Source organism: Magallana gigas, chromosome 3, assembly GCF_963853765.1.
Source record: "Magallana gigas chromosome 3, xbMagGiga1.1, whole genome shotgun sequence".
Taxonomy (NCBI): Eukaryota; Metazoa; Mollusca; class Bivalvia; order Ostreida; family Ostreidae; genus Magallana; species Magallana gigas.
Window position 1 is genome coordinate 47,753,477 of NC_088855.1, and position 13,806 is coordinate 47,767,282.

General features: G+C 32.7%; 2 long non-coding RNA genes across 2 annotated transcripts; both read right to left on the bottom strand.

Moving 5' to 3' along the window:
• Window positions 1-3,008: 3,008 nt before the first annotated feature.
• On the bottom strand, window positions 3,009-3,767 carry LOC105331203 (uncharacterized). The gene is made up of 3 exons (XR_900604.4): window positions 3,608-3,767; window positions 3,334-3,459; window positions 3,009-3,097 (listed from the first exon to the last, which is right to left on the bottom strand). It is a non-coding gene; the product is annotated as an uncharacterized lncRNA (long non-coding RNA).
• Window positions 3,768-6,602: 2,835 nt separating this feature from the next.
• On the bottom strand, window positions 6,603-7,476 carry LOC109619113 (uncharacterized). Its single transcript, XR_002199912.3, has 3 exons — window positions 7,343-7,476; window positions 6,921-7,034; window positions 6,603-6,671 (listed from the first exon to the last, which is right to left on the bottom strand). It is a non-coding gene; the product is annotated as an uncharacterized lncRNA (long non-coding RNA).
• Between the last annotated feature and the right edge of the window lie 6,330 nt (window positions 7,477-13,806).

Below are 13,806 nucleotides of genomic sequence, written 5' to 3' on the forward strand. Positions count from 1 at the left end.
ACCCCCCTTCGGAAACAACACGCATCAAAAATTCAAATGACCTCGCATTATTACAAAAGTGGGATAGTTAGACCTCTTACACATTGTTTTTCAGCTCATAAAAAAAATCAGCTCCTGTCGCGTGCTGAAACGCCCCGAATTCAAAGGAAAATTCGGGAATTATTTTGGCTCAGCCATGTTTTGACGCGAACCTTCAGTGAAATACTGTTATGACACCTGCAAATATGGGCTCTGTGCTGGCCAACTTAGAGTGGTAATGTTATTTCTATGAAGAAATTGCTGAGTACTTCTTGCCCGATGTACCGGAGCGTAATCTTGGTGAAATAAGTAAGTTTCAAGCAGGAAAATGACTGGCTATAACCGGCCATAAATTCTCGTCGAGGATCTCCTGGTATTTTTCAGCATTGATATTACCATTTACAGCCGTAACAGTGCCTACTCCTTCCCACGTTACACATCCCCAAATCATCACTTCATAACATGGCTTACTTTGTCTAGGTGTCACATGATCAGGCCTCCATCCTTTGTCTTTTTTACGCCACACATGCACACGGGAATCGTGTCCTATCATGATTTTTGATTCATCCGAAAAAATAACTTTATTCCAAAAATTGTCAGTTGTCAACCGTCTTTTTTCACGACACGGTAGCGATGCTATATCCCCTTCGCAACAAGTTGCGCGAGAGGATAACAAGCTTATACTACCAGAAATTGATTTACTTACAACTGACTTTTAAAAAATTGTCTTTGATAAAATTATATAATTACAATTGATAAAAATCAATACAAATATTTGATCGTTTTACAAAAGTTTCAATTGTAAAAAAAAATATGAACATACAAAAGTGCTGATAATGTATCGATGATAGAAAGGATTTTATTTTAAGATAATTCGTTTTACCTTCTCACCTGCTTCAAAACCGCAAATTCCGAGTAAAACAACTAAACACATAAACTTTAAAATAAAGCTTAACCTTGAAGTCATATTTTCTACTTCGGTGTATCCTTGCATGTGTTATTTTTTTCTGTTTAAACATTTAATATTCAACCATGGCCATAAGCATGACATATTTCATTTGGGTTTCCTAAAAGTAATTTTATATCAAGGATTTCTGAAAAGTCCACTTTCAAATTAATCAATTTTTTTTTTTTGGGGGGGGGGGGGTATAATTGATTAGCACTAGGTTATTTTAGTTATTTCGAATACATTGTTTTCTGATAATCTGTCTTCATTGTTCTTTTCTTAAAAACACCAGAGTACGTCACAAACAGCTTGTCTAACATGAAAAAATTGCTTAAATATCACCCAATTTTCTAATAATTTTATTATGTTTGAGACGCCATTATTGAATGGCTTAAAAAATCATTTATACATATGTACTGTCTCATACATATATATCGTGTAACACAACTTGCCTGCGTCACATTCAAGGCGAGTGCAAAATACATGAATCCTCTTGACGTGCCAATTTTGTTCAAATTAATCACAGTGTTTTAAATAATATGTCACAATTTTTTATTTTAGTTGTACAATATTTAATTATGAAGAATAAATTTTATTTCTACCTAGTTTGTTCTACGAATAACCTGGGTCCGCTTATGTCTTTTTTATAAACTGTTTCACTATTATTTGAAAATTATCAACCACATTTTACCCCATGTTAGATTTTCTGTTATTCATTGTTTAAATTTGGGCTGCTGATAATATGCTTTTGGAAATCATCATTTTCTTGGATTCATTGCCGAATTACCGCTATTGTTGAACTATTTATTTCAAATAAATTTTAGCTTTATATTCACAATCGCAATTCTTTACATATGTTTTGTTTTTGTGCTTTTAAATACGTCTTGATAAAAAAGGGAGATTACATAACTGTTTCTTGTGTCATTTATTCTGTCCCTAACTTGTAACTATTAATTGTTTTTCCATTGATATGTTACAATTATGCTTCTTATTTAAGGAATAAGGAATTATTCTTTGAGTATTGTGAGGTGATAATCTTGGTCGGGTCGTGATCAAATCCAATAAAGACCGAAGGGCTATTTGAAGTTATGGGTTTTATACTACAAAATCGATACGTAGTGTTATCACAGCCAAAGACACTGGCAAATGTAAAATAATATAAACACATAAACGTAAAGGAAATATACAGTTTTTTTAAGAGACAGAGATATCTTGGCCAGGAGGACAATACAGTCCTAGCTTCCTATTCTGTCTCGTGTTCTCCAAAACATGTGTTGCGAGTACTAGTATTTAATATAAAAAGAGTATAATACCAATCCATAACATGTACTTTTAGGATATCTTAAAAAGATGCTTTTGGCTAAGATACAATTTTAAAATCTATAACTCCACTTGTCTTACTAAATATTTGATTCTGCAGAGTCTTCAGCATCCGGACCTGGTTAAAGGTTTTGGAGCCGATATTACTGGCCCTAACTTCACCAAACTTGCATGGATGATATATCCAGGAATACCTCTGGACTTAACAAAAACATGGATGCAGAATATAAACATTCAGAGATGTGTGCCTCTTTTGCGTTACTTTAAAATTAAAATTCTTACTTTTACAGAGGCTTTGTATTTGTTCTTTTAAATACTCCATGATAAAAAACATCAATTGTTTTTTATGCTTATGTTCAAAATAATCATTTGTTGATTAGGTTACCTTCCCTGTCTTTTTACTTACGTCCTTTACTCAATTTGTATGCACACACCGCTGCAGTTGTGATACTGTATCTTTCAAGAATCATGATTCAATGCTATGATATCGAATCTTTTTAACTGTTATATAATGCCATGAATTTTCTGTTTGTTATTTCATCGTTATTTAATTAAATTCTGTATATGTTTATCTTAAAAAGGGCGATACAGCCTTAAGCTTTTGGTGACGGGCCTGACAAAGATATATTTATCCTGAGATTAATACAATTTTGACTTCCATAAGCTGTTTCATGTGGTTAAAAACATAAACACTACAAAGTTTATCATATAACGACAAAAATACCAAGATTTGTACGTTTATAATTTTTATTTACAAGGTATCTGTTTTATCTGACATGTTGATATCCCAGTTGTATGCTTGAGAGAGGAAACCTAAAACATTTTTAAAATTAAGTAAAAAAGTGAGAGGAAATTATATAACCTTTACTAAAAGCATTCATGTTCATGTTTCATGCATATATATTTCAATATTTAGTTATAAATTTTAAAAAATCAGAGTTTTCATCTTCAACTTGAAAGCAGTATATTATTAATTTGATCGCAAATAAAAATAAATCTCTTATTTTCACTTTCTATTGTAAAGGTTTAGGTGGAAAAATGAAACATACATTAGCCGTATTGGTTTCTGCATCTAGGATGGTTCCATGGAAGACACGGGCATGGTTCTGTAACGCATACACAACCACATTGAGGAGGATCATACACTGGAGGATCATACACTGGCCACGACGATTCTATCGAAGAAAATAACAGATTAGTCAGTTATTCCCGAGTTAAGATGTGAAAATATATCTATACTAGTCGATTAAAATCATCACTGATTAAAATTTTTGAAAACATAGCTAGGTAATTAATAAATTATATTATTTTAAAAATGATTACCTGATTCTTGAATTCCAAAGCCCAAAAATACTCCCAAACAGAGTAACACTACAACCAGACTCAGACTGTATCTGAACGTCATTTTCCAATTAATTGCAAGAACTGCCTAATCTTTACGGTGCTTTCTCATATTTATACGATAGAACCAATCAAAAAAATATTAACACCTGTTTTTCACCGAAATAATGATAATTTCTTGAATCATTATTAATTTTATCACCTTGGTTCCTGGTACTTGCATGATTGATGACAGGTCAATGCCTTGTCGAATTTTAGCATAAAACAAAAAAGAACGCCTAAGAAATACGGCATGCACTATTCATATCAGAATTGAAAGTAGAAAATGTTTTGAGGACTGGCAATTTTGATAATGAGTCTAAGTTGGCCCGTTGCTCAACTCATGATAACAGGATGTTTAACATTTTCTTATTTTACACCTTCAAATAATTTGGATATATAAAATACAAACGCATTGTTTTAGGGGGATGGGCGGCAATCTTGTACATTTAAGGATCAAAATATAAACATTTCTTGATCTGGCTTGATTTGCCCAAAACTGTTGTCAACAGATAAAAAGCAATAAATAATAAATGTATGAGGTTTTACAAGTTGTTTGTATGAAAATTACGCATACTAGAATAGAACAATGCCTATTTTAACAACTTTGAGTAGCTGTAGAACTGCGCAGCTGCAGACTTACTTTGAAGATTACAAAATAAAGAGGGGGTTCACTGCTGTCCTTTCTACAGTCATTTGTTGAGAAAAGGGTTGAATTTTGCACATTAATGTTGCAACTTTGCCTTTAAAATAGGGTAGTCTATTTTTATTTGTCGATATGATATCTATTTTAGAAAAAGAAATAACCAGTCTATACTTAGAACTCCCGTGTCTATTTTGGCACATTGACGTTAAATTTCCATTGAAAAAAATTGTTCGACTGAAAACAATCTTTGTTGTATGTTACATATATATCTATTATAATACAAATCCCAAGTTTGTTTTTGGAAGTTGATTTTCATTAACTCTCCTATGCAGTTACTCTAGCAAAACGGAAGTGAAATAGTGTTTGGACCTGATAATGATAATCGATAAATTTGTAAATTTATTATATAATTATATATTATAAATTATTTCAGAAGCATTGTTTTTCAAGAAAACTTATTTATGAATACCTTGAAAAAAGACATATTTTAAATTGTACGAACAATTTAGATATTTTTGTATCTGTATATATTCTTACGCCAGAGTTCAGTAAAACTTATTACTAAAGCGTCATTTCTACAGCGGTAGCGTTTGGAATCGAAGACAGACAATCTAAAGATAGAACCAGCACTGGCGTAGACTCATCATATCTTTATTATCATTTGTTTGTTAATTGCTTGGATATTTACCAGAAATATTTCGATAACTGATACATAATGCATGGTAGAGTTTGATGGCGTTAATTCTATCTTTGAATATTACACATGATACATACGGGGACGGAAATTTCCGTATATAACTCGGAATTCTTGTCGGAAAAGCCTGAGAATTCATATTAGAGAAAAATGTGCGTAATTCTTCAAAACAAAGCAAAGAAACTACTTGCCATGCAAAATCACATATCGCTAATTTTAAAAAAAATTATGTTCTTGTATGCCTAATTTGCAAACAAAACAACATGTAAAATTTTATATATTTTTTTTTATCCTTTGACAACATTGTTGGTCAGTTTTGGGTAGAAACAAGCCACTTCAAGAAATGTTTACATTATGATCCTCAAATGTAAAATATGGACGCACATACCCCTCAATGGGCTTTACTATAGGAATTGCATATGGTTTTTTTAAATCTAATTAAAAATGTTCAACTGCTTAAAAGTACACATTTTAGAATTACTTTTTTTTCAGAGGCTTTATATATCCTGTATTTACTATATGAAAACCGTGCGCATATTTCAGCTGCAAGAAAAACTTAAATACTGTTAAAGTGCTGTCATGCGCCTTCGGAGCAAAAAAAAGATATTTCTTTTCTTTTTCATATAAATGGCTTTCTGTGTGAATTTCAATTTTAATTTGATAACGTAACGCATTATTCAAAAACAAAATGTTACAAAACTTTAAATAGCAATGCAAAAGCAGGTATCGCAAAACTTGTTGAAAGTACCATAGCCCACACATGCAAGTCCAAACTACTCGGTGATACTCTATGTGTAGACCAAGGTTGTGCTAGTAATCATATTGCGCTCTCTCTTCCCTCTCTCTCTCTCTCTCTCTCTCTCTCTCTGCTTAAACCGTGTGTGTGAGGGTAAAGTAGTCCAATGTTGTTGAAAAAGATGACTTCATATCCTTATATTTACATATTCTAAATATGATTCCCTCTATTTCTTATGGAAACGTATAGTTCATTTATAGCTTTATAAAAACAGCCAAACTGCATAAAATCTACACGCCCTGTTTATAGATTGGTCGAAACCTACAGCGACTGAAACTGCGTGACAGGAAACTGGCAGAACTGAAATCTACACGTCCCGTTAATCAATTGGTCGAAACCTACAGCAATCTAAGAAAAATCACGGACTGCACGAAATAATTATAATGATGTCGGAGTCAAATTTCCATAGGAAACGATTTGGCCGTCTCTTTTAGCTAGCGTACTGATGTACATGAACAGTAATTTACTGAAATTTACTTATTTATTACAATCAATTTATCAATTTGTTAAAAGAGAGATGTAAATATGAACAATAAAATGCTTTATAGATGATTCATGCGGGTTATGGAGGTACCGATCATTGCAGAAAAAATTTACATAACGCGCTTAATTAAGCGGGTTATGTATTTTCTGCAATGTCGCCACCTTCATATCCCACATGAATCCAAAGAAAGCATTTTAATGATTAAATATGGTATTTTCATATTCATTTTTTATGTTTCATTTATTCTTGTTTTACAAAGACAAATCAAAAGAACTTTGATTCGATGATTTTTATGTGCATTTTAAATCATTTCTCTGCACTGCACTTATACTAGTAATCTGCATTTTCATCTCATGGTCGTAAATGCGTTCCTTAGAGAACGTTAACCTACAAAAAGATGGCAAAGTTAAGATAATGAATAAGAAAAATAATTATAAATTTTCATAAATTTGAATTTTGTATAACATTAGCAAATATGTTAATGAATAAAGAGCCAATCGGAAGCAATGAAAAGTATGCATGTTTCTTTTCTTTATTTGCTAACTTTGAAAAGAGTAAATTATTCTATAAATCTTATAATAAAGAATCAAAGGTTAATTAGATTGATAATTATTTTAAAGGATTGTGAACACATACGTTAACCTATTTGGTATCTACACAGGGGATGGTCCACTGGTAGACAAGGACATGGTGTTGTAAAACACATGCAACCACACGGAGGACGGGGCCATGCTGGCGGGTATAATGCTTCTATTGAATCCAAATTAAGAAATATCAATGTCAATTGATTCAGTCTTGTAATGTCATTAGATGTGGTGTTAAAATAAAAAACTCTATTGTATATATACGAAAATCACTTATTTAACTTTTATAAATATCATTATATTACAAATGTAAGTGTTTTAATAATGCAAAATCTATTGGATATACTAAAATCATTGATATGACTTTTATTTTGAAAAACAAAATGATTGTTAATTGATAATTTTTGTCAGGGGCGTATTTACGCCCCCCCCCCCTTTTTTTTTTGGTTTAATTCTAAAAAAAAATCTACATACCCGATTCTTGAACGCCAAAGCCCAGAAATACTCCCAAGCATAGTAAAGCAACGACCAAAACTAAACCGTTTTTCAGAGTCATTTTGAAGTGAATCTTAATTTATCTGAATGGAGCTCCCTAATATTTATACTACAAAGGTGAATAAACAGCATGTACAGTTGACGGAAATCATAACAAAAAATGATCATTCATATTGGCTGTTACATCGGAGAACTAAGATTCAATACAAATAACACCCTTTTTTTACATGGTCGTTAGCAGAAAAATAAAAATTCGGTAACTGGAGATACAAAATGTTAACAAATTAAAAGAAAAAGGGTTGGGTCGTATAAACTACGTTTTAAATTAATATCATCAACATTTTCCTATGTACTTTTGCCACGGTTTTTTTTAGAATGGTCCGTCGCCCTGATAACAACGACATGCAATTAAATCATGAAAACTTTCCGTAAAGCAAATTGCATGTTTAAATATCTACATATATTGAATCAGATCTGAAAATTTCGATGGATTACAAATATGAATTCTAAAGAATGAGCGTGAGGTAAAGTTTTCACCGCACGCCTGTGATGTCATTTCAATTTCTTAATTCGTTTTTTTGGGGGGATTTTTTTTTACACAAAATTGACCGTAATGTGTGTGTGTGTGTGTGTGTGGTTATACAAAAAGTTCGATTTTCATTTTTCTGTGTAAATTGCATCAATCAGTTCGGCGGTTTATTAATCATTATAGCATTAATTATTATTTAAAATGATCTCATGATTAAAATATATTAATTACAATTTATGCAATCGAAAGCACTGATCAACTAATTAAATTCAGATAGTTCAAAGATAACTGCATATGTATAAATCCTTTTTCTGGAATTGTAGGGCAAATTGAAAGGATCATTTAACCTTTTTGACAGGTGCAATTAGTATTTATTATTTCAAATTAGTATTTGCATGCATAAAACGACTTTAATGTTTACAATGCTTCAGTAAGGCATTTTTAATAGGCAACCAAAATTTGAGTGTCATTTGTTGAGTAATAAGCGAGTTACAGAGCTTGCAATTCTTCGCCATGTAAACAAAGCGCTTGTTTACATTTTGAATGTTGAAGTGAAAATTCCAGTTTTAGACCTCAAATAAATGTGTTAATGGTTAGGAACTGTTTATTTATGCTTAAAATGAATAAGAAGATAGACAAATCAGGTTGAAAAAGATTTTTTAATGGTATGTTGAACCTATGTAAACAAAATCAGGGCACGAGCCTTGTTTACATGACGAAGAATTGTGAGCCCTGTATCTTGCTTAATACTCATCGACTGGCACCCAAATTTCATTTGATCAGTAGAAATGCATTCCTAAAGCATTGTAAATAATAAAAGCAGACAAATAAAATTTGACCAAAATCGTGACCATGCCCCTTTAAGGAGCTGGGTGGTCAACAATTTCCGATCAGAACTATACCTTAAACTTTTGAACATGGTATTTCTAGCCATACACTTTTACTTGTAAAGAAAAAGATATAGATATTTTAGCTTTAAAATTTAAACGATTTCCTCTATACAGAACTCTTTGCCTATAGTGGACCCACAATACTATCATAAATCTGATTTGAATGTATTACCCTACCTAACGCCTAGTTTGTACTTATTTGGGCAGATGTGGTATCAAGTACTAATTTTAACCCTGTCGTAGAGATTTCTATGGTCAAAATTCAAAATAATTAAAGGTCAGAGATCAATGACTGAAATATGACTAAAACTTCACAAACTGAAATAAATTGTAAAAAGTCGCAAATTATTTTAATTTATCAAATTTAAACATATTTATAAACTTTTTGCTTTTTTAGATTGTATTTATTGATGTGAAACAAAATATTTCCATACAATGTATGTCTGCCTGTTTGCATGATTAATCGATTTTCTTCAAATAATTATACTTTTGAATGTTGAAATGTAATTTTACATGTATATTTCATGATAATCACACACAAACAAGAAAATTTGACAATAAGAATTAAAATTATGAATTAAAACAACAATTAAGTTACACTAAACTTTACATGTATGTATAGTAAGTTTTGATTGTTACTTTAAATAAATCGAGATATTTTGTTAAAAAGGTGATAGTTTAAATCTGATAGGAAATATGGCTTGAAATACATTTTTTCATATGTTCGTCTTTACGTATGACCTCGCTGGACGTAATCTGACTTCAAATGTCGATACGAAACAGAATAGGCGCGAATCATCCCGGATTCCAATAATCGATGACACATATTGCTTCCCACAAAACGCCACCTGGCGTTTATTTGTGCGTCCGCTTGTTTCATGTTGATGTATGTTCGTTTTACATTTAGGCTATGTCTGTTGGTTTTACTTTTTGTGTTTGATTTGTATTTAGATATCTTTGGTTGATTTTATGTACATTTATTTTGCAAAGAAGACTGTTAGTTTTGCATTTATGGTCATTGATAATATTATTTTAGATTGCTGAATTTAGTTTATCGTTGATTTTGTAAAATTGTATTTTTTGGCCCTTTCCGCTGCCCATACTACCGGCTTCCTAAGTTTTGGGTAAATTGTCCTAGCTAAGCACTCTTCTAGTTACTTACTTAAGTCTAAGAATGTACATAAGTCCTACTTAAGCACTGTCTTAGACTTAAGTACCCTTTATGTTACAAGCCCCTGATGGTTAATATATTACCCATCAGATAATTATGCCTTGAAAAAATATACAAGGGTTGATCCAAAAGTTATGTCACACTCTGTATTGCGCTTATCATGGTAAATCAGGAAATGCAAAATCATTTTTTTTCTAATTTAGGTTGAAAAACTTATTGAATTTTGATAAATAATTAAACAAGAGGCCCATGGGCCACATCGCTCACCTGAGGAACAAGAGGTATGATAAAATCAGCTCAATGGAGTCATAATACAAACTATCTGGACAATGTACAATAATTCATGTAAATCCTGTATAAATAAAATCCATTTTCCCCTGGATATTCTTATGTTTATAATCATTAGTCCCTTTTCTAACAGGATGATTTTATAGTCATATCATATGTTGAGTATTGCAGATCTAAAAAAGATCCCTAACAATAGTTTATATATGGGATATAAACGTACATCAAACTCTGAACCTTCTCGTGAGGCCAAAGAATTGTCCTGGGGCCAAAGTCTTAACAATTATAAAGAATCATCTGGCTGATTAGTTTTTGAGAAGATTTTTAAAGATTTACCCTATATATTCCTTTGTTAAACTTTGACCCCCCCCCCCATTGTGGCCCCACCCTACCCCTGGGGATCATTATTTTCACAACTTTGAATCTACACTACCTGAGGATGCTTTCACACAAGTTTCAGCTTTCCTGGCTGATTAGTTTCTGAGAAGAAGATTTTTAAAGAATAACTCTGTTTATTCATATGTAAAACATCGACCTCCCATTGTGGCCCAAACCTACCCCCAGGGATCATGATTTTCACAAATTTGAATCTACACTACCTGAGTATGCTTCCACACAAGTTTTAGCTTTCCTGGCTAATTAGTTTCTGAGAAGAAGATTTACTGTATATAATCATATGTTAAACTTCGATCCCCCATTGTGGCCCCAACCTACCCCCAGGGGTCATGATTTTCACAACTTTGAATCTACACTACCTGAGGATGCTTCCACACAAGTTCCAGCTTTGCCTGCGAATTAGTTTCTGAGAAGAAGATTTTTAAAGATTTACTGTATATATTCCTATGTTAAACTTTGATCCTCCATTGTGGCCCCACCCTACACCCGGGGGTCATGATTTTCACAACTTTAAAATTTACACTACCTGAGGATGCATCCACACAAGTGTCAGCTTTCCTGTCTGATTATTTTCTGAGAAGAAGATTTTTAAAGATTTACTGTATATATTCCTATGTAAAACGTCGATCCCCTTTTGTGGCCCCTCCCTACCCTCGGGGGTCATGATTTTCACAAATTTGAATCTTCACTACCTAAGGATGCATCCACACAAGTGTCAGCTTTCCTGGCTGATTAGTTTCTGAGAAGAAGATTTTTAAAGATTTACTTTTTATATTCATATGTTAAACTTCGACCCTCCATTGTGGCCCCACCCTACCCCCAGGGGTCATGATTTTCACAAATTTGAATCTACACTACCTGAAGATGCTTCCACACAAGTTTCAGCTTTCCTGGCCGATTAGTTTCTGAGAAGAAGATTTCTTAAGAGTTACTCTATATATTCATGTTAAACTTCGACCCCCCATTGTGGTCCCATCCTCAGGTGAGCTAAAAAGGTTAAGTTTACAATTCAATAAGTGGGTTTCTGGAAGAACAGATTTTGAAAATTTTCGTAATAAATATTGACTATTTTTTATACTTTTTTAATCTTTAGCTTTTAAGATCTGTGTACAAACATAGAATTGTGAGCAAATCTCTGTATCTTGCTTATAATTCGAAGCTTAACACTCAAATATGGTTAGTAAATAGAAATTGTAAACAACATGCACTAAATGTATAACAAATAAAGAAAACAATTTATTTTTTCGAAATGAATCATATATATATACATGGATATACCTACATATTTCCGTAAGCGATATTAAACTCTATTTAAACTGAATAAACTAGAGAAAATGCCGAGCATCTCAACAAAACCTATAGCATTAATCTACCATTACGCAAAAGATAATGCCGAATTACCGATAGAATGAATTACAATTCAGTACCCCTACATCAGACTTTGCTTAATATGCGCAGGTAAACAGTTAACGTAACTGTTTGATTTACCGAAGTCTCTGATTGATTTGATACGAAAAATCACGAAATACAGACGATAGTTTCCAGGTTACAAAGCATAAATAATGAAAACGAAACGAAAATCAGAACAAGCTAACACCAACGTAATGTGTGAAAACTGTCAACGCATTGAAATATTTAGCCTCAATTTACTTCACAAAATCGGCACTAATATATTTTTCATGTTTCAAAACTTTCCTTCATACGCGAACTGTTGCACAACAAGCAAATTCATCATAGTCAGATCGACCCTTTTTCGTATAATGTCATGGCTGCTTTAAACAAAGAACCTCGTTTTAGAAGTATGGAATACGAGTCTTGGTAAAATGGGTAATGCAAACCCGGGCCGTGGCAAAATAAATGCCAGGGCAGATCGGCAATTGTCAATTCCAAATACGCATTATTTTGCAGCAATATCTACAGCGAATACAAATATACTAGTCCATCAAATATCCTGAAATTTTAATGAGATTTGCAGATTAATAACTGCCAATCTTTTGTTTTGCCTAGGCCAAGTCTTGCCTACCCATTTTACCAGATGCCGAGCCCGATTGAAATACGCCTTTCCTTTATTATTATTTTCGTAATAACTTCGATTTGAAACAAAATTACCACTTAATTTTTGCAATTTATATTTTCCTTCCCATAAGGATAATTTATGCTAAACTACGTTGAATTTGCCTCGGTAGTTCTTGAGAAGAAGATTTTTAAAAATGCACCCCCCTTTTTCTACAGTTTCAAGGTTTTCTCCGCTTTGAATACAGATCATCGGACTTTAATTTTTGCAATTTATATTCGCCCTCCCATAAGGATGCTTTGTGCCAAATTTGGTTGAAATTGGATAAGCAGTTTTAGAGAAGAAGTGCAAAATGTAAAAAGTTTACAGACGGACAGACGGACGGACGGACGGACGGACAGACGGACAGACGGACAGACGGACGACGGACAAAATGTGATCAGAATAGCTCACTTGAGCTTTCAGCTCAGGTGAGCTAAAAACATATAGATGATTAACACGTTATAATGTATACGATGTGATATCGCCGTGTCAAAAATTATTGTCAAGTTTGACGTTTTTATTTAATAGTAAATTACACAGCTCAAATGTTCTGAAAGCTCCAAACGTCAAAATGATTTTAGTTTCAAGAGCTTTTGAAACCGTTGTAAAAGTGTCGAGAACGTCATTGGTGATTTTAATTATCTACGTGATGCTATTCATCTCTCTAACACAGAACTAAAAAGCCTTGCATGCATAAAAGAATGCAATCGGTTTTGATTTGAAGTAAACAAATCACCAATTGATTTGAATTTCACTGAAAGTTTAAGAGAGTCAATCGAATGTATCAAAACTGGTTCCAATGTTTTATGAAAGCATTTGGCTCGCTTTTTACTAAGAAGACGGTCAAAAGACGATAAGACAATGAGAAGGAAAGTTAAAGCTAGCGTTTTTCGACATAAGTCGATGCTCTAAGGCTACGTTCATGTCTTTCTGTAAATTTTTGTGGAGCCCTCGATTTAACCCACAGCAAAGTAAGATATAGCTGCAGGTCTGAAAAAAATTCTCTCTCTCTCTCTCTCTCTCTCTCTCTCTCACACACACACACACACACACACACACACGCACATTTTCAACTAATGAACACCTTCATTCTGTATGTATGTTTTTCATAACTCC